The sequence below is a fragment of the Dermochelys coriacea genome, chromosome 7 (genome assembly GCF_009764565.3).
Source record: "Dermochelys coriacea isolate rDerCor1 chromosome 7, rDerCor1.pri.v4, whole genome shotgun sequence".
In the NCBI taxonomy this organism is placed as follows: domain Eukaryota; kingdom Metazoa; phylum Chordata; order Testudines; family Dermochelyidae; genus Dermochelys; species Dermochelys coriacea.
The window spans coordinates 33287558-33294071 of NC_050074.1; the positions used below are offsets into that span (position 1 = coordinate 33287558).

Genomic DNA, 6514 nt, shown 5'->3' on the forward strand with positions numbered 1-6514 from the left:
AAAATCCTATTTTATACATGGCTTCACACACCACCACTTTTTTCCAAGGATGCCTTTCATTTCTGCTGGGAACCCTCCGCTCTTTTCCAATATAATTGATCTTCTCTCTTTCTCCAGACAAACTCCCCTTAAAGGGCACAACACAGCCTCCCACCCCCACTTTGCTAAGAGAAATGTTCCTCATCCCACGTCAAAATATTTCAAGATACAGACGCTACAGTTAACTCTGGACAGAGGGGTTCAGAGCTTTGAGCCAATGCCAGCAACATTTTGTCAGATTGTGCTTTCATCTTCCCCGCCAACCCCCACCCCACACTGTGTAATTTCATAAGATTTGGGGTGTTGTGTATGTGTGTGAGAAACAATGCTACAAAACACACACAAGATGCACAATTCATGGAAGCCCCGATCTGCTCCAATCTGAACGGAACCATCCCATTAATATTAAATAATAATGTGAAGCTTTAATAACAACCACCAATCTTCAGCCAGATCCATCTGGAAGCAGAATATTGCTATTTACGAATATGTTAATCCTAGTCTAATCGCAGCAGTAGTGCTATTCTTCAAACCATGATGGAATTAAAGAATAATACCAACATACGGCTAATATTCACACTGCTTCCTTCCCTGCCTCCGTCTGGGCAATATGTATTTTTTTAACTCAGCATTTCAGATGATCTATCTGCCAGCGTTCCTCCTAATGCAAAGATATCAACTCCAAATGCCAGTTGCTTGCTTCAGAGAGATAACCTCAACCTTATAAATAAGGTTCACACGCATGCATACACACACACACACACACACAGAGTGTAAAATAAATATATAAAAGACAGCCCCAGGGAAAAAATATTTCGCCAGGTCCCCACCCCCACTGGAGAGCGCAGCAAAAGCTAAAATGTCCTCAGCTTGCCTTGTTACACCCCCCCGATATCCCCTCACCCCCACCCCAATGCAGCAATGACTCCCCTGCTGCCCCCACCATCCACACTCCCCAATGCCACCTCTGCCAGCTTTGTGTCAGCAGCAATGCAACCCCCAGTCCCCACACATAAATCCTTAAAATAGATGTCGGGGTGAGAAGCGGGTGCACCCCACCCCCGTGTAATGTGCATGGATCGGCTGTAGCTCCACCACACCCCATCCCCTTGCAGCGATGCCCCCCACAACCCATCTCCACGACCCTGCTGCTTTGCAACGCTATGGAAACCCCCACGGTTGCTACGGCTGCAAAGGGGGGGGGAGGCTAGTGCAAATGGATGCAGCGGTACCCTACCCCCTCCCATTGCCCCCCACCCCCAAGGGCAGTGATGGGTGCAGCATCCCGGTACCTGCTCTGGGGGGGGCCTTGTACATCCAGCTGCTGCAGAGAAAGGCAGGAGACAATAGAAAGGTGGTGGACCCTCCTCCTCCTCCTCTTCTTTCTGCCCCCCCCCGCCTGGCTCCCTTGCAACAAGAGATGCTGCTGGATGCTGCTCCCGCAATCCGCCTGCAAATACGAGTGGCAGCATCAGCACCACAGCTACAGCACCGCCCTGCTGCCCCTCCCTCCCCAGCGGGGGTGGGGTGGGGGTTGTGCAGGCAATTCAACACTGTGGGGGGCATGCACAGAGCTAATACAGCCCTAGGCTAGGGAACCCATCCCAGCACACCCCGGGAGCCAGATTTCTCCCACGGCCGCCATGCACCAGGATAGGGACGGAGACATGAAGAGCTAGGCAGCCTGGCCTAGTGGGTGGAGCATGGGGTTGGGAGCCAGGACTCCATTATTGCAACGCCGAGGCAGCCTGGCCTAGTGGGTGGGAGCCAGGACCTCAGTTTTGCAGTGCTGCATCTGTCCACCACTTGAACAATTCCCCCCCCCAACACACACATGATAAAATGGGGGTGATACATTTGCAAACTCTAGGGGACAGGGACCTAGATTTCCTGCATCCCTCTCAAGTGGGAAGGGGAGTGGGGTCAAGGGGTTACAGAAGGGGGTGGCTGGGAGTCAGCACTCCTGGGTTCTCTGGGAGGTCAGATTGGTAACTGCCCTGCCCCAACAAACTTAGTTGAATGGACAGAGGATGGGAAAGGAAACCGAGGCACCAGTGGAGGAAGGGACTCGTGCTAGATGGGCTCATTGGTCTGAGGTGGGACAGGGAGGGAGGGAGCGGGTGGGGGAGATATTGGGCTGGATGGCTCATCCAGAGGGGAGGGCCTAGCCCAAGGCTAGTGGCAGAACCAGGCATAGAACCCAGGTGTCCTGAGAGGCAGTAAACTACCAGACTTTCTTTCCATTCTGTTCATCAACCAGCCAGGGGCCACAGGAGGGAACGGGATTTAAGGGCACAAGCAGATACAGTAAATGACAGGTGAGATGCTGCTGCAATCCTTTGAAAATGTACTGAGTAACATAAAGTGCTGTTACGGTAGGGCCAGCATGGATGCGAGGAGAGAGTGCCCCTATTGAGCCCTCAGCCTGCTCCCTGCCCCACAGCACCCCCTGCTTAGCCCCCACCCCACTCCCTGCCTCACAGCGCCCTCTACTGAGCCCATGCCCCCCACAGCACAGCGCCCCCTGCTGACCCTGTCCCCACTCTCTGCATACAGCGCCCCCTACTGATCTCTCCCTGCAGCACAGCCCCCCCTGCTGAGCCCCCCACATCATCCCCCCTGCAGCACAGCGCCCCTAGTTTCACTCTCCCACCCCTCAGCTACTTCACCAGCAGCCCTCAGACTGAGCTTGCTTTGACCACACCGCTCTGCTCAATCCCCTTCTGCACCCCTGCTGTCAGCCCAGACAGATGGACCCCCCTGCTTGTCATTTGCATTACGGCGGCAGGCAGCACTAATGTGCTACTGATGTCCGGGAACCTGGCCAGGAGCTGACACCATCACTCACCCACTGCAGGCAGTGGTGGGAGAATGGGGGGGGGGCAGGGTCGCAACCCATTCAGGGACCACAAGCCCCCAAAGGATCTGTACAGTCAATTAAATCTCTGCCCTGCTCCACACACAAAGAGAGCTGTATGTCCCTCCTTAGGGACCCCTGGACACCCTACGAGATCTGAGATAGAACCCAGGAGTCCTGACTCCCCCCTCCCCTAACCCACTAGACCTCACGCCTCTCCCAGAGCCAAGGAGAGTACTCAGGAATCCTGGCTCCTAGATCTCGCTGGCTTCTTGCATGTCTCTAACATGAAAGGGGAATGGATCTTGCAACTAGAGCAGGGCTGGGAGTCAGGATTCCTGGGTTCCCAGCTCCATGAGGGGTGGGGAGGGGATCGAGTTTTGGGGAAGTCTAGAAGTCCGGAGTCCTGGGTTCTATCCCAAGGGTGGGAGGGATGAGGATCTAGTGATTACAGCAGTTGGCTTTATGCCTCATGTGAGCCCCCAGCTGCACAGCCCCCTTAGCACCACACTGGGGTCAGCACTGACTGTGAGGGGAGAGCGCCCCCTTCTGATCCCCCAACTCCCCACAGCACAGCGCTCCCTAGCACCTCAGCACTGGGGTCAGCACTGACTGTGAGCAGAGAGCACCTCTCATTGAGCCCCACACATGCCTTCCTGTAGGTCTCCCATCCCTGCTTCACATGCCTTGGCTGGTCTCTTGGCCCAGACACCAGGACTGAACCTGGGAACCGCCCAGCTCTAAAAGCAGGAGCTCATGCTGGCTGTAGACCCATGCCGCACACTACTCACTACAACTGCAGCCAGCTGCAAGCTCAGGGTCATCCACCCCGGCACTCTGGTTTGAAGCAGAGGCGGGGAAGGGGAGGAGAGAAGGGGATTCCCCTGCCCCCAAGAGACCCACCCCCACTTGCGCCTCTATTTGCAATTCCTTTTAAGCCACACTAAATTAAAGGAGCAGCCACTGCGGAGATAGATTCCAAGTGGGGACTCCATTGCTACCCCTACAGGCAACGAATCCACAGCCGGGCCCCCAGGACTGGCCATAGCCTTGGGAGCCTTCAAATGCTCCCTGCCTTCATCTCCCCTGCTGCACTTGCTGCTTCACCACCTGCCCTGCTCCCCACAGCGCCCCCTGCTGGGCAAGGCCAGGGCTGGAATAGCAGGGAGCTCCCCCCACAGCCAGCCCCTGCCCTACTCCCCACAGCTCTCTGGGGCCAGGACTGAGGGGCAGCACAGGGCCAGGGCCCGGCGGGGTGAGGAAAGCACTGATTGTAGGGCTCTAAGAGGAACTCCACGCGTGACCTAGGAAGGTCAGAGTGAGCCAAGCCCAGCCCATCTCCCACTTGCTGATAAGAACCCAAGACCACAAGCATCAAAGAAAGGCCTGTGAGCCAGGGTGAGAACAGAAGAGCGGGGGGGCAGGGGCAGGGAATGGGACACAGATGGTGCCTTTCCACTCTAGGGGGCGCCGGCTCTGATCCACCAGGGCGGGTATCCGGCTGGGGTAGGGAAGGAGACATGAGCCAGAGCTGGCTCCAATCCAGCCCTATCTGCTCTGTTAGCTTCTAGGCTTTATTCCTCTAGTACAGTGCAATGAGTTCAGTGGGGGGGAGGGGTGACGGTGCCAACTCAGCAGGCCCCACGGGTCCCTCCAACCTCCCTGCCCCACACACAGCCCCCTCACACCCCCAGACTCCCACAGAGCCTCCCCACTCCTCCACCCCATCACACAAACACAGCCTCCCCCTCCCCCCAACACTGACCCATACCCCCCACTGCATCGCTCCTCCCCCCGCCCACAGGGACCTCTCCCTGGGGTCCTTTCACCCCTCGCCTAGCCCAAATGATGGGGGGTTGTGCCAGCTGCCAGGCTGAGACCTAATGTACTCATTACACACACAGGACCCCAAAGGGCTGGGAATGGAGTCACCCCAGCCCCACCCCCACAGAAGAAGCATTGGTCTAAGGGGTCAGGAGCTCCTCACAGCTAATGGCTGGGGGCAGATGGGGGTCATTTGTCCTGGTACACCTTCTAGTTCTAAGATCTGCTGGGAAAAGGGGCTCCATAGGGAGCCCTGGGGTAACCACCCTGGAATCCAATGAATCGGAGAGCAGGAGCAGAGCGTGGGCAGCCCCGAGCCAATGCCACCCCTTTGCCTCCAGCCAGCTTCTTTGCAAAACCATCATACACCACACACAACAACAGACTGTCTGCTGAGTAGGAGACTAGAGCTGGGAAGCCCGGGACCGCAGGTCAGGAGTGAGGGGCATCAGCAATGCTGTGGGGGGGAGCCCAGGACTGGGTAGCAGGAGGCTGCAGGTCAGGAGTGAAGGGCACCAGCAATGGTGGGGCAGGAGCCCAGGCTTGGGGGGCACAGGCAATGCTGGGGGGGAGCCCCCGGGGCTGTAGGTCAGGACTAAGGGGGAGACCAGGGCTTGGATGGCAAGGGGCCGCGGGACGGGAGTAAGGAGTCCCGGGAAGGGCACACAGACCAATCCTTGCATGCAAATTGTGCAGCTGATGGGCAGCGCCCAAGCTGCTGGGGGCTTGTCTGCCCCTCAAGCCATCCCCCATCTACAGGATTTGAGATGAGCACCCAGAGAACCGGTTACTCACCAGACTGACTCATGCCCAGTAGCTCATCCCCAGTAGTGCCTAGGGCTGCGTGGCCAGGACCAGCTAACTGTGCAATTAGCTCCAATGGCTCGGAGCAAGAAGGCTGCTCCCCCCCAGACCCCGTTGCAGCCCCCAGCGATGGAATGGGGGTGCCATGCTACTTCCCCACAGGCCCTGTTGCAGCCCCCAGGGTGTGCTGTGCCACCGCCTCACCCCCTCCAGGCCCCACTGCATCCTCCCCAACAAGGAGGTAGGCCAGGGCGCTGTACTAGTGCCTCCTGTGCCCCACTACAGCCCCCCCAGCATGGCAGAGGAGGGCTTCTTTGTGGTGCCAGCCCCCCCCCACCTCCTTAGGCTGGGCATGGCGCAGCCATTGGTTGCTTAGCAGCCCTGGAGCACACACAGCTGGGGGTGGGGGGGCGCTGAGCGACCTTTCCTGCCCTTGTATGGCAGAAGCAATTAAATCAGTGAATGCAGAACCAGGGCGGGTGTCTCGACAACAGAGCATGGGCTGCAGCTTGGAGCCTCCCCCAGGGCAGAGGGAGGGAATGAGACAGGCACAGAGAAGACGGAGGGAGAGAGGAGGGTGATCCCTGGGCAGAATCCCTCTTTGGACTGGTATGAACTGCCCCAAGGCAGCACCTCCCCAGAGGCTGCCAGCCTGAGACACAGATACCCCTAGGGTGGGGCACGGCAGGTCCTACATGACACTCCTGCCCCGCTCCCCAGAGTGCCCCCTGCTGGGAGAGGCCAGGGCTGGAGTCGCTGAGAGCTCTCCCCGCAGCCAGGTCTCCTGCCTTGCTCCCCACAGTGCCCCCTGCTGGGAGAGGCTGGGGCTAGAGTAGCTGGGATTCTCCCCACACAGCCAGCGCTCCCTGGAGCATCTCACTTATGGGTGAAAAGTGATCATCATCCCCACCCAGGCCCCCCCACATCCTGTGGCTCCTGCGGAGGGGGATCCCACTGACTCCAATGGCTTTGCTGCTAAATGGATCTGTC

At 58.0% G+C, this 6514-nt stretch overlaps 1 protein-coding gene across 1 annotated transcript in view; it reads right to left on the reverse strand.

The window, feature by feature from the left end:
• The window catches only part of NRXN2 (neurexin 2), a 285310-nt gene extending 283827 nt beyond the window's left edge, over positions 1-1483 (reverse strand). Inside the window, 1 exon segment of the mRNA XM_043518686.1 lies at positions 1332-1483. The gene's annotated coding sequence lies outside the window, so the exon portion shown is untranslated.
• Positions 1484-6514: the final 5031 nt, after the last annotated feature.